This window comes from Saccopteryx bilineata, chromosome 2 (assembly GCF_036850765.1).
Source record: "Saccopteryx bilineata isolate mSacBil1 chromosome 2, mSacBil1_pri_phased_curated, whole genome shotgun sequence".
NCBI lineage: Eukaryota > Metazoa > Chordata > Mammalia > Chiroptera > Emballonuridae > Saccopteryx > Saccopteryx bilineata.
The window spans coordinates 384,803,972-384,830,833 of record NC_089491.1 but is presented as its reverse complement, the minus strand read 5'-3'; the positions used below and the strand labels follow the sequence as shown (position 1 = coordinate 384,830,833).

The 26,862-nt window shown below is 51.1% G+C and overlaps 1 protein-coding gene across 2 annotated transcripts in view; it reads left to right on the top strand.

The window, feature by feature from the left end:
• CUEDC1 (CUE domain containing 1) overlaps positions 1-26,862 on the top strand; it is an 84,539-nt gene that overhangs the window by 26,109 nt on the left and 31,568 nt on the right. Inside the window, exon 1 of one of the 2 annotated variants that reach the window (XM_066264033.1) lies at positions 24,465-24,482. The exons of the other annotated variant lie outside the window; for it this stretch is intronic. The gene's annotated coding sequence lies outside the window, so the exon portion shown is untranslated. Of the gene's footprint in view, positions 1-24,464; positions 24,483-26,862 lie in introns of those variants that run through there. 2 annotated transcript variants of the gene reach the window in all.

Below are 26,862 nucleotides of genomic sequence, written 5' to 3'. Positions count from 1 at the left end.
AGCCCCTGGGGAAGGGCACCCCGCCGGCTGGCTTGTCCGAAGGCCTCTGGATTGCACCTGTGTCTGTTTCGTCTCCTGGGTGGGGCGGGGCTTATGCTGTCACAGCAGGTCTTCACCCTGACGCCTCAGACATGGCGAGTGTAATCAGAATGTGCTCCTCTTGCCCCTGGTAGTTTAATAGTTCAATAAAGAAGAAATGGAAAACGTTTAACTTCCAACACAAAATGATCATTCTGATCATTTAAAAACTGCTACTGATAACATTTGGTTATATTTCCCTCTGTTTTCTGTTTTTTTATGTGCATAGATTAAAAATTTATGATCTCACTGATTGTCATTTTGTATATAGCTTTTTAATGTAATGCCTCATAATTAGCATTTTTAATGAAATAATCTGGTTTTAAAACATTATTTAGCCTGACCAGGTGGTGGTGCAATGGAGAGAGTGTCAGACTGGGATGCGGAGGACCCAGGTTTGAGATGCTGAGGTCACCAGCTTGAGTGCGGGTTCATCTGGTTTAATGGAAAGCTCACAAGGTCGCTGGCTCGAGCAAGGGGTTACTCAGTCTGCTGAAGGCCCACGGTCAAGGCACGTATGAGAAAGCAATCAATGAACAACTAAGGTGTCACAACGAAAAACTGGTGATTGATGCTTCTCATCTCTCTCTGTTTCTGTCTGTCTGTCCCTATCTATCCCTCTCTCTGACTCTCTCTGTCTTTGTAAAAACAAACAAACAAAAAAACAACATTATTTAAAATGGCTGTATTTTATTTCATCTAGTGAAATATTGGCTATACCATTTCTTCCCTGAGCAGTTTCCTATTGTTGGCAACCCCCGCTCCAACTCTATAAGCCTCAGAACTCTATGGAGCACAACATGAGCCATGTGTTTGCATTCTGTTGGTATAAAATTAATCCAGAGTGGGGCCTCTGCCAAGATCAGTGCCGTGGCAAGAAGGGGCCTGGCTATGGTATAGATCTGGGTCTTGGTGTGGCATCTTCACTCCTCAGGCCCATAGTGCTGAAATCATGGCACTCATTCGGAGGGACTTTGGAAGGTTCTTGTGACTTACGCAGGGGTGAAGTGATGGGCTGCTGGTTCAGGTTCGCTCTCAGGGCCCACTGATGAATTAGCTGAATCTCACTTTCAGCCTTGGGCCTGGCATGGTGACTCAAGCACCAGGAACTTGCTGCTCTGACCCAGCTTGGACTCCTTCCTTTATCTGTTGGGTTTTTGTTTGTTTGTTTGTTTTTAAGATTTTATTTATTCATTATAGAGAGGGGAGAGAAAGAGAGAGAAGGGGGAGGGGCAGGAAGCATCAACTCCCATATGTGCCTTGACCAGGCAAGCCCAGGGTTTTGAACTGGCAACCCCAGCGTTTCCAGGTTGATGCTTTATCCACTGTGCCACCACTGGTCAGGCTGATCTGTTGGGTTTTGGAGTCGCTCTATTCCATAGACAGAGCCTTCCCACAAAGGCTTCTGGGTATTCACCCTGGAGTCATCAGGTGCTATCACCCTTGCTTAGCCACCCTGAATGTCAGGAGAAACTCCAATCTTTTCTCCCAGTGTCTCTTAATTACACTTCTAATGATGAAAATGATTAATAATCACTGTAATGGTAATAAGCACTCTCCTTTGTTCTTGGGGACCCAAAGCCACTCTCCGTTCCATTAATTTATACCCTTTTCCCTTTCTTCCCTACTCTAGTGAAATGATAATTGAGGTGAGAGATTTAAGGGTTTTGAGCAGCAACGTGAGGACGTTTGGGTTCCAATCCTGGCTCTGTCTTCTGTAAATTCTATTGTCACTTACCCACCGAGCCTCAGTTTTCTCATCCAGCCAATAAAAACAGTGCTGCCTGACTTGCAAAGTTGGTGTGAGGATCAAGTGAGAGTATTTCTGTAAAACTCCCTGGCACACAGTGGGTGCCCATCAGTGTTGTTTTGCGATGTTGTGAAGGGTCCCAAAATGCACCAACCTCAAAGCCAGAAGGGACTTGCCCGCCCAGCTCCCCCCTGCTCACGTTTCCTGGAGTCCCTTCAACTGTGCCCTTACCTAGCCAGCTCCAGGCAGGAAGCTTTCCTGCTTGGCTGACCAGAGGGGTCTGGCTGACGAGAGCTGCTATTGTTTTCAGCTCCTTCTGGCTGGGACATCCTCCCAAGTCAGGCCGTGTTCTTCTGCACCCCGCTCATCCAAGTGAAAGTAACAAGGGCCCTTTCCTTCTGGCTTTTCCCTGGGACGGCGCTGAGAAGGCTACTCCGCATGAATGCAGGCTGTGTTGTCATGATTAATTTGCTAGTGAGTCTTTCTGGCCACATTTGTCTGCAGACTCTTGTTAGAACGCAAAAAGCCAACAGGAAGTCAAAGAGTCATCTGGGGACAGGCTTTGGTTCTGGGTTCTTCTGCCCCAGTCTGAGGTCATATAGTTAATTGACTGTCTGCTTCCAGGAGGCAGTGGACTCTGGCCTGGCTAGACAGAGCTGGTCTTGGAGACTGTTACAAATCTTATAAACTTTCCAGCCATCTGCCCAAGACCTTGATTTGAGTTCTGGGTGCTCTTCCTCCTGAGGCCATGGACCAGCTGTGTGGGCCTGCCCCCTGGGAACTAGTTAGAAATGCAGAATCTCAGACCTCACACCAAACCTGCAAAGTCAGAACTTGGATTTTAGCAAGCTCCTTAGGAGACGTGTATGCATGCTCAAGGTGGCGACGCACTGATTTAGAGCACAGTTCTCAGCCAGAGCCCACATTAGAATCACCTAGAGAGTGATTAAAAATGTACTTGAAGCCACAGCCAGGCAGGGAGAGTGTACAAAAAGCGAAATGCAGACCAGAATGCAGCCGCAGGAGCAGGGCTCTGTCTCGTCTGCTGGCATCCTGAGCGCCTGCGCATTGCCTGGCACACAGCAGTCACCTTACGAGCTGGCTCAGTGAAGGCGCTGTCAACGATCTGAAATAAAATATTAAGAAAATCAAAACCAGCTCTGTATAAGATAGAACCTTATAGCTGAACTGTGTTTACCCAGTACTGTAAGAATTTGTCAATGTAATTTCCTGTTCACACTACAGGCTAAAAGGACGATATGCATGTCACACAGATGTAGAAAGATCAAGTATTTCATTATATGTGCTGCCGAAGGAAGCACAAAAGACAAAATATTGATATTGTGATAAAAACATCTTACATTAAGAATTGATAGGATTTAAAAAATAAACCTCATCAAGGTGGGTGATAGCTAATAGGTACAGGTTTCTTATTTTGAGATCATGAAAATGATCTAAAACTGACTGAAGTAGTGGTTGCCACATCTGTGAATATACTAAAAGCCATTGAATTACACTAAACACCATTAAATTACATACTTTAAATCAGTAGTCCCCAACCGCCGGTCTGCGAACCGGTACTGGTACCGGTCCGTGGGCCATTTGGTACCGGTCCACAGAGAAATAATAAATAACTTACATTATTCCCATTTTATTTATATTTAAGTCTGAATGATGTTTTATTTTATTTATTCATTTATTTATTTTTTACAGAGAGAGAGAGAGAGTCAGAGAGAAGGACAAACAGGGACAGACAGACAGAAATGGAGAGATGAGAAGCATCAATCATTAGTTTTACGTTGAGACACTTTAGTTGTTCATTGGTTGCTTTCTTATATGTGCCTTGACCACGGGCCTTCAGCAGACCGAGTCAGTGACCTTGGGTTTATGCTGGTGAGCTTTTGCTCAAACCAGATGAGCCTGCGCTCAAGCTGGCGATCTCGGGGTCTTGAACCTGGGTCTTTCAGCATCCCAGTCTCATGCTCTATCCACTGCGCCACCACTGGTCAGGCCGATGTTTTATTTTTAAGAAATGACCAGATTCCCTCTGTTACATCTGTCTAAGACTCACTCTTGGCGCTTGTCTCAGTTATGTGATACATTTATCCGTCCCACCCTAAAGGCCTGTCCATGAAAATATTTTCTGACATTAAACCGGTCCCTGGCCCCAAAAAGGTTGGGAACCACTGCTTTAAATGACTGAATTATATGGTAGGTGAATTATATCTCAATAAAATGATTATTTTAAAAAGAAAGAAAAATGTACTGATTCCCTAGGCTGCACCCCAGATCACTGCATCAGAATCACTGAGGATAAGATCTGGGCATTATTATTACTATTATTATTATAATAAAGACTTTATTCATTTTAGAGAGGGGAGAAAGAAAGAGAAGGGGGAGGAGCAGGAAGCATCAACTCCCATATGTGCCTTAACCAGGCAAGCCTGGGATTTTGAACTAGCAACCTCAGTGTTCCAGGTTGACGCTTTATCCACTGCGCCACCACAGGTCAGGCTAGTATTAAAAAGGAATAACTTTTCTACGTGATTCTAATGTGCAGCTGGATTTAGACCCCTGCCTTTGGGATGGACGGTCCCGAATGAGTATAATGGTGATGGTCACAGTTGCTGTTTGAGCTCCTACTCCGCATGAAGGGCTTTATTCTTATCTAGAATCTTCTTTCCCAACCTGAGGTGGTGGGGCTCTCAGTGTCTCACGTGGGAGCAGTGGGGCTGGAGCTGTCTGCCCCGGGCACCGTTTGCCAGTTCTTTACTGTAACTGAAGCTCATAATGGCTCAGGGGCCCCTGCTTCTCTTTAGAAAGTCTGGCAGGGGATTCTTATCTGGCTCCGTTTCAAGGATACTTTCAGATTGTGCGGTTTTGGGATCGTTCAGTGTGACGAGCATCCCAGCGGCTTTTAGTCCTCGGAGTCCTATGTCCCCGAGCATGAAGAGACAGAGGGGCAAGGTCAGTGACAGACAAGTTGCAGACAAATGATAGAGAAATTGTCAGGAAAGGCCGTATTTCCCAAGGTCATAGAGCCCTGACCTGGCTCTCTTTACTCTGAACCAGCAATGTGAATTTGAAAAAATCACTTCGTCCCTCTGTACCTAAGCTCCGCCCTCCCTAGAGGAGCGAGGGGTGACGCTTACTGCTCTTTCCAGCTCTGCAAATCTGAGCTGTAAGATAAAAGCGGGGAAACTAAGGCGTTGGCCAGGAGCCAGCTGAACAGGGGGCCCCGAGTCTTCTGCGCAGCTGCGGAGAGCAGCTGGGAGGCAGCGTGGGGCGGGCGTGCCCGGGAGTCATAGAAAGCACCGGGAGTGCGGGCGCGCTATGCGAACAGGAAGTCCGCAGAACCCAAGAACAGAACCTCCTGGGAGCTGGGAGCCTGCGGAGAAAGCCTGTGACAAGCGCAGAGAAAATGGGCCAGATGGAGAAATGGCCCTTTCTTTTCCTGCTTTGAACCACGTCCAAACCTAACTTTTAAGTTCGAATAAGGATTTGAAAATCAGCCTGAGGCTCCTAGAATCTAAATCCAGATTGCTGAGTAGATAGCTCTTCCTTATAAAGCCACGGACTATCTGTGTTTAGTGAATGTAATTAGTGAGGGTGCGTTTTTCCTTTTTTACTGTCTGGCTTCGCCCTGCCCCAGCGCTGAGGGGCTGAAGTGTGTGTGGGGTGACCCCCATTCTGCTGCAGAGGAAACACAGGCCCACGCGTGCTAAGTGAGAGCCTTCAGGTCCCTCGGAAAATTGGGGGCAGAGCTTGGACTTGGATCTGGGTCTTCGGACTCCTTTTATTCCACCAACCCTTCCCTACTGACTCTCTCTTGACCTTGCAGGGCGCGGTGTACCATCCATACCCTTGGATAGACGTGATTCCTAAAGTACAGTTTCCAGGGACCTGTGTGTGTTTTAATTTTTTTAAATTAATTTTAGAGAGGAGAGAGAGAGGGAGAGAGAGAGAGAGAGAGAGAGGAGAGAGACGGGGGAGGACCTGTAAGCATCAACTCCCATATGTGCCTTGACCAGGCAAGCCCAGGGTTTCGAACCGGCGACCTCAGCATTTCCAGGTCGACGCTTTATCCACTGCGCCACCACAGGTCAGGCCTGTGTGTGTGTGTTTTAAATTTTTTTTTTTTTTTTTCTGAAGCTGGAAACAGGGAGAGACAGTCAGACAGACTCCCGCATGCGCCCGACCGGGATCCACCCGGCACGCCCACCAGGGGCGACGCTCTGCCCACCAGGGGGCGATGCTCTGCCCATCCTGGGCGTCGCCATGTTGCGACCAGAGCCACTCTAGCGCCTGGGGCAGAGGCCACAGAGCCATCCCCAGCGCCCGGGCCATCTTTGCTCCAATGGAGCCTTGGCTGCGGGAGGGGAAGAGAGAGACAGAGAGGAATGCGCGGCGGAGGGGTGGAGAAGCAAATGGGCGCTTCTCCTGTGTGCCCTGGCCGGGAATCGAACCCGGGTCCTCCGCACGCTAGGCCGACGCTCCACCGCTGAGCCAACCGGCCAGGGCTGTGTGTGTGTGTTTTAAAATACGCTTTCCCTTTTAATGATATAACCCACAAACAATGACATTATTTTTATTAAAGGTTTCAACTAATAGAAATTGAAAGCCCTTTTGACTAGTCCTTCTCCCATGCTTCAGAGGTGACCACTGGTGACCACAGTATGTGACTCTTCCCTTACCCCTTGAACAGAATGCATTTTGTGTGTGTTACTGATGGATTATTATAATCCCCAGCCACCTTGTTTGCTTTAATTGCCAGCTGTGTGTGTGCGCGTGGAGAAAGCAAACATTCTAACATTACCTTCAGCAAGTTAAAAGCAGGATGGTTAATCAGCCAGACTGGTGGTTTAGAGCGGTGACTCTCCTACGTGGACAAGCATAGGAATCACCAGTAGATGTTGTTAGGAGGCAGATTCTGATTCAGTTGGTTTGGAGGGGGTCTTAGGACCCTGCATTTTTAATAAGTCCCCGGTTGGTGCAGATGCTGCTAGTTCCAGGCCACACTTTGAGCCAGGGGGGTTTAGCGCCACAGGCTCTGAAATCAGCTGGAGCCCTGGGCTTCTTGTTGCTAGCTGACTGAGCTGGGCAAGGTGTAAGTTTTCTATCCTTGTAAATCAGGGATAAGAATGGCACCGTGCCCGTAGGATTGTTGTGAAAACAAATGAGCTGGGGCCTGGGAAGCACTGAGACCTGTGCCTGGCACATAGTAAGTGCTCAGTAAATATCAGTTATTAGCATCATCTAGAAAAAAAAAATACCATAAAGTTGTCCAAGCCCAACAGAAAACACTTGCTGGTTAACTACTATATGGGGCTGTTTATGCTGATGCACTTCTCCATTATTCATTTAATATCATCCTCCTCCTCAGGATTTTAATATGCCTTCTGTGTATGGTGGTATTCCTGTTTACTTGTGAGGAAACTGAGGCTCAAGGAGTGTGGGGACTTAACCAGATCCACACCACTCAGAAGGAGCAGAAACAAGCTTCCACCCAGGTTCCAGGTTTAGTGCTCGTCATATAGCTGCAGCTGCCTTCTCCTGAGAACCTACCACCTGTGTGGCCCGGTGGGCCTGTCAGTGGCGTGGAAGCCACAGCCTCTGAGTGTGACTCCAGGGAAGTGACATAACAGGCTTCAAACTGCCTCCATACCTGTCAAAATAATTTTGAAAAATTGTATCCCCTAACACATTTTGAAATTCACATATAAAAATTTTTATCATAACGTTAAGTAGAGTATATTTTCAGGCTTATTGTGTGTCATGTACTTGTTTAAAATATATTTTTGTCACAGCCTTCGAATGGCAAACTCGGCCCATGCCGCTATGGGAAATGCCTGCCATAATTCCTAATCGGCAAAGTGGGACCTTGTTGTTAGAGCCATCAGTCAAATCAGACTTTGTATCAGAAAAAGTCCAACTTACTTTTTTTTATTCCAATACATGTGTTAAACAAGTGACCCTGGGGCAGCTTCCTAGCTTCCTAATTCTAATTCTAAAATAAACAGATGGGGAGATAAGATATAGATAAGTCCCCCTTCTCCATACCCCCCCCCCTTCCTCCCAGGTCTGCTGCATTTCCCAATTGTTTGTTTGGTGGCTTTTACACCCCAGAGCAGAGCTGGAGGGTACAAGTAGGATGGCTAGGCCTTTCCTTTGGGAAGAATTGAGGAGGGTAGACCAGATGGTTCCCAGCACCTCACTTTAAGGAAGGACTCCACACAGAAGTGGAGGTTTGGGAAATTGATTCCCTGAAAGCCAACCGAGTCAGACAGCCCCAGGAAGTCTCTGGGTCTCCCAAATGTACCCTGGCGGGAAGACCGTTGGACCAGATGCCTCCTGGAGATGTCGCCCAGGGAGTTTGCTCATGGCTCACTCCAGAGCTTGTGGGTCTTTGGGAATCTTTTTTTTTTTTTTTTTCTTTTTATTTATTCATTTTTAGAGAGGAGAGAGAGAGACAGAGAGAGAGAAGGGGGGAGGAGCTGGAAGCATCAACTCCCATATGTGCCTTGACCAGGCAAGCCCAGGGTTTCGAACCGGCGACCTCAGCATTTCCAAGTCGACGCTTTATCCACTGCGCCACCACAGGTCAGGCCCATCTTTGGGAATCTTTTGCTAGAACTAGGACTCAGTCTGTTCGTCCCATGGACTTCCCGGTGACATCTTGGATATACGGCTTCTGTTTCTTCCTGGCCCCTCTTTTCTCAGTGAGACGGTGGGCTCACGCTACATTAATGCCTCCTGGTTACAGGAAAACTGAGATCCAGGACGGGAGGCTGACTCCATGGCCACAGAGCAGTCCCTGTATCACACCAACAAAGCCAGCTGGCCTTCCCAGGGGAGGCATCACAAGGCAAAAAAAAAAAAAAAAAAGCCGGGGGTGGGTCAGGAGAGCAAGTCTTCAGAGTCCGGCCGGGCATCAGCGCTTGCATTCTGTCATCCTCAACATTTCCATCTGTTAAGTGGGCCGATGTGGCCGGCACTTAGCCTAGTGTTCACAGGCTTTGGAGTTGGGCAGACCTGTGTTTGAGTACTAGCTGCATGATTTGGGGCTTTCCTCTCTGTGCCTGTCTCCCCCGTTGGTAAATGGTAGTGAGAATCATTCTGTCCCTTGTGGGGCGGTTGGGACGATAAATGAGACAATGGCTACGTAGCGTCTGGCCCATGCGACATGCTCGGTATATATCATTGGTGCTGTTATGCTTGGTGTGTGTTCTCTGTGGGAATTGTGGTCAGGAAGAGACTGAGCGGAGGGAAGGCCTGGTTGAGACTCTCCCAGGGCAGGGCTGTGCGGGTGCACGGCGTGGCTCCCAGGATGACAACACGTGTGAAGAGGTGTTTAGTACGCGTCACAGGGAGGGAAGCCAGGAGGCCTGCTGTTGCTGCTCTTGGGCCCCTGTCGTCTGCTGAACCCACCGCTGGCATTTCCCTCCGGCCCTCGCCCAGGAGCATTTCAACCCCTGGGGGGATGAGGGTTGACCCTTCTGCTCCCCGCATCTGCTCTTAGCTTACTGCCTTTGAGAGTGCCCTACCCCCCAAAGCATGGGGCCACCCGGCCTCCTCCCAGTGATCCTGGCCCCTCGGCCTCTGTGACTCCACCCGGCGCCCAGCCCGCTCCCCTTTGTTTTAAAGCGGCCGTCTCAGTTCCTTGTGGGCCACTCTCACACTCTCAACAGATATCTTATAAACAGATGTCTTGTCCCCACCTCTCCTCCCTTCCCCTTAGGAATTTTGTCATCTTTTCTTACAAACTTTCAACTGAAAGTTACTCCCCTGTCCTCCTCAGCCTCAGAGGAGAAACCAGTGAAACCAAACGAGCACCTCAGGGCTCCCTGGGGATTCGGGTTTCAAGGAATGCCTTTGTCCTGCGAGGAATCCTTCTGTAAAGTGAATAATCACCCACTTTGGATTTCTCTTTGGGATTTTGTTGTTGTTGCTGTTGTTCAGGATCCTTCTCAAGAGTGGGGGCCACCCTCTCTGCTAACCGAAAGGGCTCCTGGTATGGCTTCTAGATCTTCTGATTACCTTTCATCTTCCCGCTGTCTTCCTGTCGGGGCTCTGGCCTGCCAACATCTATCACACTGGCCCGGAAGGCGGTGATGGGCTTGTGTTTCTCCCTCTGTTCTTCGCTTAATCACGTCTCCATGGAAACAGGTGCAGCCTTTGTGTTGCCTTTGCTTTGGGTAAATCCACGATGCTCAGTGAAGGTTTCTCTTTGCTCTCCAGCCCCCTCCCCTTTTGGGGATCAAAGGGGGAAGGTGGGGGCAGTGCAAGGATTGTCAGGAGGCCTCATGGTGGCCTGGAATGCCCTGAATGGAAAGTTATGGTTAGTTCTAGCCAGGGGCTCTGGGGTGTGGTGCCTGGCCGGACTGCCCTGCCCGTGTGGTCCATGCCTCTTGCATCATGAGGCTATCGGATGGAGCGAGCTATGCAGTGGTCTGTAGACACTCTCGGACCCCTGGGCCCACTGCATTCTCAGGGCAGTGAGCTGCTGGCCACCTGGGATGGGATGCGGGGGGTGGGGGGAGAGCTGGGCGCAAGCTCCAATTCTTTGGTGGGACCTTGAGAGAGAGGCCTTTACCTTTTCTGGGCCTTGTTTTCTCCTGCAGGAGTGAGAGGTTTTGAACTTGGTTGGTAATGTGGCTCCTTCTACCTTAAGGAAACCCCACATCTGTGTAGAGTCTGCAAAGTTATTGCCACGTGATTGTTCTATGATGAATAGTAAATTCTGTGTTAGATTCAAACCAGCAAAGCCTGGTTTGAAATGAAACATTCAGAAACAGGAACCTCTCTTCAGACTGAGCACCTTGCTTAGGATCTAGCTTCCCTCTGCCCAGGGTGTTCTATGTTCCAGGCCAATCACAGTCTATTAGGGGAGTCTTCTGGCCCAGGCCAAAGCACACGTGTTGGCCTGAGCAGCCCGGGGCAGCCGAGACCTGCCCTGTCCTCACGGGCCTCCCAGCGTTTGAGCAGCGAGTAAGCAAGGGCGGCCCACGCAGGATGGGGCTTCTGGAGGCCAAACGGCAGTTTTCTGTCCGAGCGGTTTGCCTGCCACACTTCCCACAGTCCTCTCCTCATGGCTCGTTTGACAAACTGCATTGTTCAAGAGGGATACGGTAGACTTCTCACAACCCTGCATTCCTGCTAACTGGAACGCACTCACATTAACCTGTTTCATTAAATTCACAAACTCTGCACTTCATTTTAACATCTGAACTCTCTAGACTCCTTTGCTTGTTAAATTGAGCAGAATCCCTTGAGACTGGGGCTGGAGCCAAGCTTCCTGAGGAGAGCTGAGTGTGCTAGGGTGATGCTCTCATGGTGGTAAAGGTCAAGTTGTCTAGCCTCCTGCCTGTACAAGGGGCACTAGCTGGAGCTGCCACTTTTGGGGGTGTATCCCGGGAAGTGAACTCTCTATAATGCCTCTTTAATGTCAAGAACTTTCTTCTGGAATCTAGTCTAAGCTCCATTTTATTCTGTCTGCTTTTGAGAAAGATTGAGGACAAAGAACAATTATCTTTAATGCTTGACTCAGAGGTCCTTAACTCTACTCAGCTTTGGCCAAACGTTTCAGCCTTTGAGGGTTGCCTCCTCGCTTTCTCTCCTGCTGCCAGACTTTCCTGTTGGCAAGACAAGGGGAGCCTGAACCGGTGGTGGCACAGCGGTGCCGGGGATGCTGGCCTGATCCCTCGGTCACAGGCTGGATTCCCAGGTGGCAAGTTCCATCCCCGGTCAAGGCACGTATGAAAAGCAATCTACGTGGAGTGATGAGTTGATGCTTCTCTCCCTCTCTCCCTACCCCCTTCCTATATATATATTTTAAAAAGACAAGGAAAAAAGTAGCTGCCACTTTGGGTTGGTGTGAAAATTAAATGAAGGCTGTGGGGAGGTACCTTGCCAAGTACCTGGCATATGGTTCGTTTTTAATTACTCTGGTTGACTTGGAATACATTTTATTTTCTGCCTACTTCTGTGCTACTCAGGGTTCCTGCTTTTCTTCATAGCCTCTTCTTAGTAAAGCCCCCTGGATTGGTGGGACATTCTCCTTTTTCACTGGCCTGTTCCCGGACCCAGAGCGGCCGGGTGGGGTAGGTGCAAGCCACACCCCTCTGCTGTTCCCAAACCAGACGCCAGGAGACTTGGGCACAGGAGAAACCAGCCTTTTCATGCCAAGGCCCTGGATGGCATTATCCTTATTCCTGTTTCTAGATTGGCCTTCAAGAGCTCCCAGCCTGGGACCACTGACTCTTGGGCTCTCCCAGTTGGATGCTGCAATGTCCTTGGTATTTCGCTGAGAGGGACCTGAGGCACAAAGTGCTCCTGCTCCTGTGGACAGCCACCTGGATCAGTGCTTTGTCCAAGGGTGAAGTACGGAGTCGCTGTGACCCCAGAGCCACAGAGAGCAAGAACTTCAGAGGCAGCTCTGTTTTTCCAGATTTAAAGCAGCCTTTCTCCCTTTGAACCACAGATACCAGAGCAGAGTGGTTGAGGGCAAGGACTGTGGAGCCAGACTGCCCGCTTCTTGTCCAGCTCTGCCGCGGTGGGCACGCTTACCTCCCGTGTCTCAGTCCTCCCTGTGCACACAGGAAGTGCTTTAAAAAGATACTTGCTGTGGTTTCCCTAGAGTTCTGAAGAAGTTGCTTAGTGGAGCTGTTTGATTTAAAATTTCTTCCCGTCCTGGGGGCTGGGAGTAGGTAAAAGAGGGTAAAGGGGGTATAAATGGTGATGGAAGAAAATTTAATTAAAAAAAAATTTTTTTTCCTCTCTTCCCTTCCCTTTCTCCTGATCAGCATATCTATACATATTGCTTGCCTACTCTGTGCTTGTTCTATGCTGGGCTCTGAGGCCAGTGCTGGGGACAGAGAGCTGAATGAGACCAAAACCAAACCAAAACAAACAAAACCAAACCAAAAAAAGAACCCCTGCCTTCCAGGTAGGCACTGTCTGTTGGGGCTACCAACTGGCACACTAGTAACTGTGATATCATGTGACTAGTGCTGCCATATTGATTGTGCAGGAGGGGTAAGAATTTAACAGGTGGAAGAAAGCTGTGTGGGGGTGAGCCAAGGAGTGCATCTGGCAGGACTTCCTGGAGGAGGTGGTCTGAAGTCTGAATCCTGAAATCAAGAGTCACAGTTGGTCAGGGAGCAGCGGCTGGAGCCAAGGCAGTCGGGTGCAGGACCAGGGAAACGTGCTGGGTGAGGGGCGTAGGGGTAAACAAACGTAGGGAGGAGCAGTCCAGGGTGAAGTAGTCACTACTGACGTTCTGCTCCTCGCAGCTGGTCTCCAGCCACCCGTGGCCCTTTTCAGCCCCTGCGGCCACTGCCTTGCCCGCCCCTCTTAGAAGATGATTTGCTACCTGACCTCTGGCGTAATGTGTCTTAAGTAATAACGACCCAGAATACTCAAACCTCTTTGGCCTGCTTGGGTTTGGAGGATGGGGGCTGTGTACACCAGGAGACACTGCTTCAGTGGGGGCCCTGGACCTATGTCTTTCAAAAGCTCAGAGATGCTGCTGTTCCCTCCAGCTGCGGTCACCAGTCACCGCTGCTGGGAGCCTTGTACTCTTCGGGCGCCCCTCCAGGCACTGACGGCTCCTTGCAGTTTCTCTTTTCCTTTTACAGAGTGGCATTATTGCTCTACGATTTTTATTGGCATTAGCGTTCTTTGTTCTTCTGTTCTTCCAAAGGGGATCTCTATCATCTCGTTCTTCAACTTGACTACTATTTAAAAAGATGTCAGATAGTCAGCTGGGGCACAAAGAAGTCAAAGTTGCCTGACGTCCCAGAGCAGCCACGGTCCCCTCAGCTTGCTCAGAACATCTTGCAGAGGCCTAAGTGTCCAGGGCCCCCGATGTCTGAGGGAGTGGGGCAGGGGTCTGCTCCTCAGATTCACCAGCTTGTCCTTAAGAGGCTGTGTCTTCTTGTCTCCCTCCTGGGGGCCCAGGCCTGCACAGCCACAACCACTGTGTCTGCTGCTCTGCCTTCTTGCCTGGACATCTGTTCTCTTAGCAACAACTGCCCATAAACCCTGTGTCTGCGACCAGTGGCCAAGCCTTCACCATGGCTACATGTGGGTGTGGCCACAACTGTGTGTGTCCTTGCTGGTGGCAGTGACACCTGCATCTCAGCCAAGGTTGTGTGTGTGTGGTGGTCTCTGGGGTCGGGGAAGGGGTGGCATTTGGCTGCAGTTGGAAGGGTCCCTCCCAGTTCCCCTTCTGCGGGCTTTTTTTTTTTAATTTATTTTTATTTTTATTTTTTTAATTTTTATTTTTACGGAAACAGAGAGAGAGTTAGAGAGAGGGATAGACAGGGACAGACAGACAGGAACGGAGAGATGAGAAGCATTAATCATCAGTTTTTCGTTGTGCATTGCGACACCTTAATTGTTCATTGATTGCTTTCTCATACGTGCCTTGACTGCGGGCCTTCAGCAGACCAAGTCACTCCTTGCTCGAGCCAGCGACCTTGGGCTCAAGCTGGTGAGCTTTTGCTCAAACCAGATGAGCTCTCGCTCAAGCTGGCGACCTCGAGGTCTCGAACCTGGGTCTTCTTCGTCCCAGTTCAATGCTCTATCCACTGCGCCACAAGCTGCGGGCTTCTTCTGTAACCTATTCTTCGTCCCCATGAAGGGATTTCTGTACGTGTGTTCTCACGTACAGGGGGTTGCTCTCTAAGTGTTTTTGACTGACAGGGAAGGAGTGAGTGAATAATTACAAGTCTGTGTGGATGTCACTGGGGTGCCCATGAATGAAACAGATTCTGTTCAGCTGGGACATGCAGAATTCCTCCTGGGGAATGCGGGGGTCGCTGAAGTGTTTCTCCTAGCCTCTGCCTTTTTTTTTTTTTTTTTTTTACAGAGAGAGAAAGAGTCAGACAAGGACAGACAGACAGAAATGGAGAAATGAGAAGCATCAATTATTAGTTTTTCGTTGTGCATTGCGACATCTTAGTTGTTCATTGATTGCTTTCTCATATGTGCCTTGACTGCGGGCCTTCAGCAGACCGAGTAACCCCTTGCTCAAGCCAGCGACCTTGGGTCCAAGTTGGTGAGCTTTTGCTCAAACCAGATGAGCCCGCACTCAAGCTGGCAACCTCGGGGTCTCAAACCTGGGTCCTTGGCATCCCAGTCCGACGCTCTATCCACTGCACCACCGCCTGGTCTGGCCCAGCCTCTGCCTTTAAGATCTGATATTGATGGAGGGAGACAGCAGCAGATGAAGTGGCATGTCGGCGGTCATTACGGCCACTACGTGCTCTCCCCCTTCTTTCAGACCGCTGGCCCACTGTAAGTGCTCGAGGTGGTCTGGAAGAGCAGAGAGAGAGCAATACCGGCAGAAGTTTCCAGAGACTGCCTCGGGGAACGGGGGAACTTGAGCTAGGTCTTGAAGACTGGACAGGGCTGCTTAGGAGGACACAGAGCAATGCCAGTCAGTCAGTGTTCCTGTGTGGTCCCTGAACCAGTGGCATCAGTATTATCCAAGAACTTGCTAGGTATGCAAAATTTGGGGCTACACCCCAGACCTAGGGAGCCAGGAGCTTTGAGGGTGGCGCCCAGCAATGTGTGTCTAGCAAGCCCTACAGGTCACCCTGATGCTCACTGAGGGTAGTGACTCTTTTTTTTTTTTTTTTTTTTTCTTTTCCATTTTTCTGAAGCTGGAAACAGGGAGAGACAGTCAGACAGACTCCCGCATGCGCCCGACCGGGATCCACCCGGCACGCCCACCAGGGGCGACACTCTGCCCACCAGGGGGCGATGCTCTGCCCATCCTGGGCGTCGCCATGTTGCGACCAGAGCCACTCCAGCGCCTGAGGCAGAGGCCACAGAGCCATCCCCAGCGCCCGGGCCATCTTTGCTCCAATGGAGCCTTGGCTGCGGGAGGGGAAGAGAGAGACAGAGAGGAAAGCGTGGCGGAGGGATGGAGAAGCAAATGGGCGCTTCTCCTGTGTGCCCTGGCCGGGAATCGAACCCGGGTCCTCCGCGGTAGTGACTCTTGATGCTAAAAAAGATAGGGGTCTGATCTTTATATGGGAGACAGGAGGGCTGGGAAGTGACTCGGCTTGATTGAAATTTCCGTTGGCGGCACAGATGGAAGACAGGAGGGCGACAGAAGACAAGCTAGGAGGCTTCAAAGGAAGCAGTCCGGGGTGCAGAGGAGCACATCTGGGTTGGCAGTGGCCGTGGGAACAGAAAGTAAAGCCAGGTGGTCCTGGGACGGGACTGTGGACAAGCTGGGTGACACTTTCAATTTCTTGCCACACTTTAAGAGCACTCTTTCCTTTAAAATGTTTAAAAATGACCTGTCCCCTGTCACACTGTTATGTGCTAATTGTGGAAAATATAAGATAGAGAAAAGAGGAGCATGCAGAATTCCACCGTCAGTACAGCTATTGATATGTTGGCCTATTGCCTTCTGGTCCTTTTTTCCTACGCATTTTTTTCTTTATGTAGTTGAAAGCATACCATATGTATCAGTTTGCATCCTGCATTCTTTGCTTAACAAAAATAAGCGTTTCCTGATGAGCTTTCAGGCTGTCTCTCTCTCTCTCTCTCTCTGTAAAGATTTTATTTATTGATTTTAGACAGAGTACGGAGAGAGAGAGAAAGGCGGGGAGGAGCAAGAAGCATCACGTTGTACTAGTTGCTTTTTGTATGTGCCTGAGTGGGCGAGCCTGAGGTTTTGAACCAGCGACCTCAGCCTTCCAGGTCAACGCTTTATCCATTGCGTCACCACAGGTCAGGCCAGTCTGTCTCTTTTATTGCCACAGGAGCCCCATAAAATGAGCAGAACAGTGCTGGTCAAGAATAAGTAACTGAGGATCAGAGAGAAAAGGAAATTTGCTCTGTGAACTGCAGACAGTTGAGAAGTCGATAGCCAAACGGCCTGGGCTCTTTAACTCATAAATGACAAGGAAGAAACGGGTGAAAGGGATCTGTAGGTTACAATAGACTTAAAAGACAACAGTCAAGGCTAAACTGTCCAAGGATGGACATTTGAGTGACAGAGAAATGCAAGGGAGTGATTGCTACAAAAATCAGCTGGTGGCATGTGGGCGGGGCTTTGGCTTGGCTGGCCAAGTTTTGTTTCTTGACATGAGTGGCTGCAAGGTGTTTGCCTTATTTGGTAAATTCATTTATTAAATGTGCCTTTGTTTTGTGCAGTTTCTCTGTATCTGTTTTATTTTACTATTATTATTTTTTAAAGGTTCAGAGGAAAAGGGAAACTTGCTCAGGGATCCATGTGGCAGAGCCAGGACCAGAGCCCAGGTTCTCAGCTTGTCACCTCGAGTCTTCCTTTCCTGTTGTTCTCACGCTTTCTAGTTTGTGGGCTCACTCCTCTCCCAGCCCCCAGCCCCCAGCCCTGAACCGGGGGCTTTGGCAGAAACACTGCCGATTTATAGTTCATTTTGGTTGGCTTTCAGGACAAGCTGAGGCCCATTGCGGGGAATGGTGATGATCCTTTGACTCTGGTGGAGAAGTCCTTGAGAAGGTCGGTTAAGTGAAAGGGTCCCAGCTACTTCACGTAGCTGGGTGCTGGGGTGCAGCAGGGGTGGGATTGATGTTGACCAAATTTTCTCCCTGGTTAGTTCAGAGATACAGTTCCTAAGACCCAGTCGTCAGCCCTGGTCGGTTAGCACAGTGGTAGAGCATCAGCCTGGCATGCAGGAGTCCTGGGTTCGATTCCCAGCCAGGGCACACAGGAGAAGCGCCCATCTGCTTCTCCAGCCCTCCCCCTCTCCTTCCTCTCTGTCTCTCTCTTCCCCTCCTGCAGCCGAGGCTCCATTGGAGCAAAGTTGGCCCCGGGCGTTGAGTATGGCTCCATGGCCTCTGCCTCAGGCACTAGAATGGCTCTGGTTGCAACAGAGCCACGCCCTGGATGGGCAGAGCATCGCCCCCTGGTGGGCGTGCCAGGTGGATCCCCGTCAGGTGCATGCGGGAGTCTGTCTGACTGCCTCCTGTTTCCAACTTCATAAAAAAAAAAAAAAAAAAAAAGACCCAGTTGTCATCTGCATTCTCAGAACCCCTTTCTATTCATTTCCTTAGCCTTACCCATCAGGTTCTTTGAAATGATGTTTTTTTCCTTAGTAAGCCACCTCTCCCCTCCCCAGCTCTCCACATACCCCTGCCTCAGCTCAGCTGCTCTTTTTCTCGGATGCCTTCCCTGGCTCTGGAGAAGCCCAAGGAGGCACTGCCAGGGCCACCATGGGGTGCACCCCCTTCTTCCTGGCAAAGCAAATTGGAGGGCCAGCCACCCCCCCCCCCCCCCCCCCCCCCCCGTACATGTTGAAACCAGAACTTGGGCTCCCAACTGGGCTTCTCCTCTCTGCCTGGGGTGTCAAGTTTCACAGGAGCCGGGCCAAAGCTTTGATCTTGGATGAAGAGGGCCTAGTGCGCACCCTGGTTCTGCCTGCCCACAAGAAGAGGGTCTTTGCCTGTACCCACTTCCCAGAAGGCTGCAAAAGGGCTTCTCTGTTGGGGATCAATTGTCCACAGTCCTTGGTCTCCCTCAGACAATTGTAAGAAAGCCCTTCAATCGTCATTCTGCTAAGGAGGAGGGCTCCCCTTTGGGTTCTAGAACAGCACTGCCTGGTGGAACTTCCTGCAACCCAGGAAATGCTCCGTTCAACACGATGGCCACCAGCCTGGGTGGCTGCTGAGCGCTAGAAATGCGGTGATACGACAGAGGATTGGAATTCTAGATTCTTTTCATTTTAATTAATTAAAATTTAAATTTCTCTTGCCACCTGTGAGCAGTGGCGAGCTTATTGGACAGTGCAGTTCTCAGAGTGGGTCTCCGCGAAGGCCGTGAGTGGCCGAGACATTGCAGAGCCACCTGCCTTCTCCAGCGCGCACGCACGTACACCCACATTACACGTACCAGGAAGGCCCTGGATACAACGTCCTTTTACAGCAGAGCCACTGTTTACAATTCTTATCTGGAGGGAGGCGGAGCGGCGGGGACCACCGAGGTGCCCCCAGACACAGCTCCCCTGTCCTTGCGCAGTTGGAGATAAGCAGGGGAGACCTCGGGAAACCACAGATGGGAGGAGTCTAGATTCAGCAGTCACAGCCTCCAAACCGGGTGGCCCACCCTGGCATGCCCACGCTCCTCTCTTTGCCCTTCCCCCTTGGGAAGGAAGAACCTGGTATTGGTGGATGCCCGGTAGCAGGTGGGGACAGGGACACCTGTGTGAAGGAGGCCCCATTACCTGCGAGGCCAGCCCACGCTGGCCATGTTGAACTTACATCCCATTCTGGATGGACGTGCTTGGCCTTAAGTAAGAGCAGCTTTCGCCCTCTGCGAGAAGGTGGAGGTGGGGGCAGCCCTTGTTTTATTTATATATATATGTTTCTTTTGGGGCAAGGTGGGTGGTGGGACTGCAAGTACACTAAGGTATTTACCAGGTGAGCGGGTCCTCCTATCCCCTCAACCCCACTTTCCCCCTGCACCTGGGGTGCTCTGTGACGTTTCTGGAATGACTGATGAATGAATGAGATGTCTTCCTGCCAGAGCACCCTCGAGGACAGACCTCTGCTTATTCTTTCTCTCTCTTTTTCCTCTCGTTCTCTCCTGACCTTCCCTCCGACTTCCCCTGAGGTATAAGCACGCCGTCCTCCACTCCCCTCCTCTTCTCCTCAAGGTCTCCACTGCACGCTCCATTTTCTAGCACACTACCCTTTTCTAACGTCTCATACACAACCCCGCTATTTCACATGCCTCAGAAAGCAGCCCTGCGCCGCCATCTCCCCCCAGCCTCGTGGCATGTGTGACTGCCGACCATGTGAACAGTCCTCATCAACAGGGGTGTCATTGTCCCCGGGCCCACTCCATGCAGATGGGGACAGAGCTCCTCTGTGCAGGCAGGATTTCCTGTGTGCTGATTGCTGTCTCTCTGAAGAGTCCAAGCAGTGCCCCCTTCTGCCCAGGGATTCAGTTTCTTCCACAGCCCCATGCCTCATCCTGCCTGATTTCTCTTTATGTATTCTTTCTTGGGGTGGGGGGTTATTTTTGATTTTACAGAGAGAGAGGAGAGAGGGTGGGGAGCGAGAAGTGTCAACTCATAGGTGCTTCACTTTAGTCGTTCATTGCTTGCTTGTTGGATGTGCCTTAACCGGGCAAGCCCCCGGTTTCAAACCAGTGGCCTCAGTGTTCCAGGTCAACGCTCTATCCGCTGCGCCACCACAGGTCAGGCTCTTTATGTATTTTTATTGCGGTAAAATATACATAACAAAAAATTTCACTATTTTAACCATTTTTAAATGGCAAATTTGATGGCATGTATGTTTACAATGTTGTATAATCGTCACCACTATTCATTTCTAGAACTTGTTCATCAGACCAAACAATAACTCTCCATTCCCCCCATCTGCTCCGCCTCTGGCCACCTCTGTTCTAATTTCTGTCTTTAGAAATTTGCCTATTTTTGGTACCTGATAAAAGTGGAATTGTATAGTACTTGTCTTTTTGTGTCTGGCTTATATCACTTGAGGTGTTTTCAAGCTTCTTCCATGTTAGCATATACCAGAATCTCATTCCTTTTAATGGCTGAGTAATAGTCCATTGCACAACTGTATCACATTATGTTTATCCATTCACTGGTTGACTGACACTTGGGCTATTGTGAATAACGTTGCTATGAACATGGGTGTGCAAATATTTGTTTGAATCTTCACTTTTAGTTCTTTGGGGTATATACTTAGGAGGAGAATTGCTGGGCCACAGGGTAATTCTAGATTTACCTTGTTGAGGAACCACCCAGCTCTTTTCCACGGCAGCTGTACCATTTACATTTCCACCAGGAATGTGCCTTGTTTTTTCTAATTCTTAATTTTAAGCTACAGAAATAATGCACGTTTGTTGTAAAACTTCAAAGGATGTAGAGGTGCGTGAAGTAAGCAGCGAACAGCCCTGCTTCTTAGATAACTGCCGATTAGTGTTCACGCCAACATTTTCATCTGCCTGTGCATATCCAGATATGCAAGGGCACTTGAAAAAAACCAACTCTTGTGTACACGAGGCTGTGCAACTTGGTTTTTCCTGTCATTCCAGGTTGGACTTCAGGCCAAGGTCCTGGCTGCAGTGTGTTTCCATCTGTGGACACGACTTGTGTTATTTATTGGTTGCTGGGTATGGAGAGACAAGAAGGAGAATACCTTTTTATTTTTTAGTTTTTTGCTGTCACAGTGGCTGTTCACTCATGGCTTTGCACATGTGGGCCACCATTTCCTCAGCTCGCAGCCCCTTTGGGGAGCATGGCTGAGCTTGGCAATGGGGAAGCCGTGAAGCCCAGAGCCACTTTCCTTACCAGTCTCAACTTTTCCTAAGTTGCTCTCCACTCCCAGGGCAGCTACAGAAAGCTGAGCTGTGAGTGTCTTTGTGAAGCTGGCCACCCACCTGGCCTGAGCTAGCTGGCAGCCTGGCCGGCACACCCTTCCTTCTGAGAGTCAGCCTCCTCGGAAGTAAGCAAGTAATTTAGGTCCACACGGACCTGGAGGAGAGGTGAACAGGGGCTGGAGAGAGATAGAGAGTAAGTTGTACCTATTAGAAGGCTGGGCTCTAGTGATGGGGGTTTCTCTTTGTCTCTTGGAGGCTGGGAGAAAGTGCTTGGGGAGCCATCGAGGCATGCAGTCCGCTCACAGGCTCAGGAAGACCCAGCTTAGTCCTGTCACAAAGCCACCTTTTACACCACAGGCCAGCCTGTCTTTCGCCAGTACTGTACCTTTCTCTGCAGAGCCCCGGGCTGCTGGTGGGAGAGTACAAAGAGGCCTGGAAAATCCATAAACTGCATAATCAGCCCCTGCGTCTTGGCCACCTGACTCTGTTTATTGCTTCCTGTCCCTGAAAGCCCTTTACAAACAGAGAGGCTTTGAGGGGGGTGAGCTGGACCCGGTGGGTGGCCTGCCCCTGCCAGGCAGAGGTCCTACAACACCGATGGAAAGGGCAGCTTCCTTAAACAGGCCACCGCCTACAGTGGAGCCTAGGGAAGGTGAGGACCCCCCACCAAAGGAGGGCACCCCCCTCAAGAGCTGTTTTCTTTATAATTGACAAAGGACAAGAGTCCCATTTCTCCCAATTTCCTCCGAGCCGGGAGGTTAAGCTCTAATGAGGTGCAGGGGGGGAGCAGAGTGGAACCTTAGCCTCTGACTGACCCTTGCGAGGTGGGCTGGGGAGCAGGGCCCATTCCCTGGGACCTAGGGACAGCCTTCGTTCCAAGGGCCCAGGGGGCTTGCTCAAAGCTTGTTTTATTTTTGTTGTTTGTGTTACATTTTTAAAAACAGATTTCTCCTTGTCAACTGACATTTTCCCTGAAAATCATTTCCCTGGACACGGTGTTTTGGGGCACAGGGGGGCCTGTGAAGCTGTTTGCTGTTCTTGCCTTGCATCTGGGAGACATCGGGGACACATGACACCTGCATGATTGGAAGAGGGATGCCCGTCGTTTGAGAGAGGGGAGTGCAGGGGAAAGGGAGGTTCAGGAAGGCAGTCTTCCCAGAGCGGGGGTTGCCTCTCCCACCCAGATGTGGAGGCGTCATTCATCCCTGGGACCTGGGGCTGCCACCATGGTGGTGGAGCCTTGACCTGACTTCCCACTCTCTGTCTGCCGCCTTTCTGCATCCTTCCTTTGCTTGGCTTCTCTGCCGTGGAAGACAGCTGACCACAGCCCACCCTCCTGAACCCCCCTGTTGGAAGGCCTCTCTGATTTGAAGAGCAGGGAAGCTCGGTTAGCCAGTACGCTCTGTCCGTGTGGACCCATGAGGCGTGAGGGCAGTGGGTTTGCCGGTGCTTTCCCCCGGGCCGTATGAGCCGATGTCCACGTGGGACCTGCGTGTGTCTGAGCCTATGCGTCGGTTGTGCAATTCTGAGCCTGCCCCGCCCTCCCGGCTCCTTCCTGAAAGTGAAATGCTCCAGTCCTTGCTCAAGAACAAAGGCCCCAAGCTCAGCCCTGTGTGTTAATGATTTTCAAGTGTGGCCACTTCCTCCTGCCAGGCCTTGACTCACTCGGGCTGCTCTGCTGCCGGTGTGGTTGGGATGGAAACCCAACCTGACCAGAGCCCAGACCGGGACAGGGCGGCCCTGCTGGGGTGGGAGTGGGAGCCCGGAGAGGGTCCCTCCGGCCTGGACGGCTGCAGTGCTGAGGGGCCTGTGCTGGGGCTGGCCTGCCCGGCTCTGAGCTCCGTGCGCCCACTTCTCCCACCTCCCTGCTGCGGGGCCTGCTCTCCGCAGCGCCTCTCCCCTGCGTCAGGCCGCCTGGACGGGGCCCCTTGCCAAGCTGACGAGGTTCCCAGCCCTTCTCCAGCCTCAGTTTCTCTCTTTGTCCCATGCCCAGCCAGAGAGGCCCGCCACTGTAAGTGGGGTGACAGTGCGGTGAGTGGTTGGAAGTGTGCGCTTTGAGGTAAAATCCTGACCCCACCACTTCCTGCCTGTGAGACGTGGGGTGAGTTTTTTCATTTCTCTGTGCCTCAATTTCCTCATTGCAAAATAACACTTCCTACCGCGCAGTTCTGTCGTGAGGGTCCCCTGTAGGGAAAGTGCCTTGTGCAGTGCTCAGGGGGTGTCCCCTGCTCTGGGGTCCATGCCCAGCCTAGAGCCTGGCTGAGTGGAAAGGGCTTGTAGTCACTTCTCCAGGATTGCAAACTGTTTCGTGCTGTACACGTGTAAAACACAGTCATTTGGGGCAGACAGTGTGCTCAGAGTGACAGAATGATCTATTTCAGGATTCTTAAATGACTAGGATCAGCAGACCCTGGGGAAAATTCACAGATGTTTCCCACTGCCTGTCCTTGCCTGCTGGTTATTTTGCGCATGCGCATCCGCGCGTGCCGCGCGTGCAGGTCCTCCATACACAAAGGTAGCACGAATCAGAATTCACCCCGGGCCCATGGGCAATGGGTCTGATAACCCCCACATTCCACACTCAAGGATTCATAGACCTTGAAGGATGAGTGAGTCATATATTTGCCACTAGCAAGCAATGCCTGAGCACCAGCGAAATAACGTCGTTTTTAATGGCGCTATCCAGGAGCGGGGGAAATGAGGCATGTGTAGCTGCTTTTGGAAGGTCCCCGCTACTGCTGGACGCTTCGCATGCTGTCACCACATACCCCTTCAGTCTGGATAACGTTGTAATCCATTTGGAGGCTGGAGCTCCTTGTGCCCATCCTATGACTGGAGGAAGGGACAGGGTCCACACATCCAAGGCTGCTGCTTCCCTGTGACAGACAGAACTGGACTAGTTTGGGCTTGTAGGGTGATTTGGCAGTGCCTCTGTTTGATGACTGTTGACTAAGCTCAGGTGTGGGACCCAGTGTTTACAGAATCTGGCTGGCCCAGGCTGGAGCGAAGAAAATGGATGTCACGGGGCAGGGAAGATGTCTTGGATAATCCAAAAAGCAATTAGGGCCTGGAGCCAGAGGTATTTTTGTAGATCTCCCTAAATCAGAAAGCTAGTAATTCTTTTTAATGTGTGCCTACAGGGTAGGATATTGGCTGCTAAAGGGACTGAATTGTCCATGAAACTCAATTCATACACCGATGGACCATCTGGGGACTCAGGTCAGACCCAGAGGATGTCAGGGGGGAAAGTGGTCTTGGAGATCTTATCATCCTTCCTGCCCATTTTGCAGATGGGAACCTGAGGAGGTAAAGTGACTTGCCTAAGGTCACGTGGCTGGTTTGTGATGGAGCTAACACCAGAATCCAGGGCTCTAAACTGCATCACACTATCCTGGGCATCAGTCTGACCTTGGGAGCTTGTTAACAGGCAGACTCCCAACCACGCCCCCAGAGATTCTGACTGAATGGTAGGAGGGAGAATCCGTGTTCTCAGCAAACACCCCAGGGGAGTCTGATGAAGGTTCACCACCCTCTGAGCTACACAGTGCTATAGTGCAAAGAGCATTATTTCTTAGACTGATATTGAAGTAAGTTTTCATGTCCTCTAGGGCAGCTTGGTAATAGTGGGGGAAACAGGCAGAAGTATAAACAGCTTGGGAGATGAGAGCACAGGGGGTTAAACCAGGTGTTAAAAACACGTGCAGGTCACTGCTGTGTCAGGAGACTTGACAGGTACACTGGTCTCTGCCCTGGACAGCCTCTGAGTCACACAGAACTCGGTGTTTCTACCTGTAAAATGGCTCTGATAAAGATAGAAGGTGATAGTCCATGGCACTGGGTTATTGTGAGCATTAGCTGACCTCATGCACCATAACACTGCCTAGCACACAGTAAATAGCAGGCTCTCTGATTACACATAATTGCTGGATGAAGGGGGTGAGGTCAGGCTTCTGATTAATGTCTTTACAGCACGGACTTCTGTTGAGGATTTCATATGAGGAAAGGGGTCTGGTTCTGTAGGTAAAGTAAGGGCACGGGGCCTTCTAGCCCTGAGGGACTGGGATGCAGCTACCTCATTCTGCAGAGGCCTCACTGTTTGTACCTCATAGAGTGGCGTCTTTCTCTGATCCTGATCCCTCCCCCACCCACGTCCCTGCATCCCTGGGAGGTTTCAGTGACAGGAAAGATCAGACTGAGTAGGGACTATTTCTCTCCATTTTCTAGAGGTGGAGACTGAGGCCCCGTGGAGGCAAAGAAGGTAGATTTTGGGACCCCTAGAAGTTCCTGCCTCCTCCCCCTGACTGTCAGCTTTGAGGGCTAGGCTACCAGCGCCAGCCGGCCAAGGCCCTTTCCTGCACTCCCCTCCAGGGGTTGGTTCTGCAGGCAGCCGGGAAATCTTGGCCAGAGTGGGTCACGCCCCGGTTCTGACCAGTGTTGCTGCAAGTCAGGTCAGCCCGACCTCACTGTTGCTGTACTAAATGCTGTGAAAACCATCCTGGGCAAAAATGGGGAAGAGATAGGGGCCCGGGGCCACGTCTAGCCCTGCCGTCAGCATAGTAAAGGGAGCGGCTTGCAGGGTGGGCTACGCAGAGGGCCAGGGTGCTGTGATTACACACTAGTGTGGGGTTAGGAGGCTGGCTATAATGTCAAAAACACAGTTTTGGAGTTGGTGGAGTGAGAAATGGATTGAGTGCAAGGCTGGGTGGGAGAGTTCAGGAGAAATCTAAGCAGGTGTCTGTGTCCTGTGGCTGAGGCCCCGAGGCGAGTGTGTGGCAGTGTGTGTGTGTGTGTGTGTGTGTGTGAGAGAGAGAGAGAGAGAGAGAGAGAGAGAGAGGGAGGGTTTGAGTGAGCTGGTGCTCGGGGCACACCCAGACACACGAGCTGGTTTGGAGTGGGCTTGCGTGTCCGCTTGCACAGGGAGAAGGCACGGGCCCAGGAGTCTCAAGATGGGGTTTCAAATCCCAGCTCTGTGGCTACAGAGTTCTGTGACCTTCAGCAATACATGTCAGAAGTGAGAACATGAGATTTCTTCCTGTCCTCCTAACCATGGCCTCTCCAGAGGGCATGTGTGGGTGTGTGGGTATGTAGAGGTGAGGTCATGTGGCCCAGGGAGGGTCCAGGTGGGGAGAGGAGGCCTGGCAGCTGCCCCTGGACACCTGGGTTGTGGCCGCAGGATGGGAGCTTTGCTGCCGCACTGGTGGAGGAGGGTGGGGGCGAGAAGGAGGGAGCAGCCTGTGGTTGGAGGGAGAAGCTGGTCTGGTAAGCAGCTCTAAACAATCTCATCTGCTGTCTGGGCTGGGCCCCTCTCCCTGGGTTGGAACTTCTGATGGTGTCCTGGCCACTGGGGGGTGGGGGAGTGGTGGCCCTGCCAGCCACAGCTGCCTGCAGCCCCTTTGAAGCTCAGGGCTAACCACCCGCTCCCCAAGGCCCTGGGCCTGAATTCCTCGGCTGTCACTGGCAGCAGTTTTGAGAAGGCCACTGGGCCTGTGTGCCCTTCTGCCCATGTGCCCATGTGCCCATCGGCCCGTGGCCCAGGGCCCAGGGAGCCTCCATCAGACCGCCCCCTCTCCTCCAGCCCCAGCAGAAGTGAGAGGCCTGGGCCACCCAGGGCCCAGTCCCTTCTCTGGCCCTCGGGAGCTTCTCCAGGGGCAGAGTCAGGCCGGCATGGGCTGGGGGCCCAGCGCCC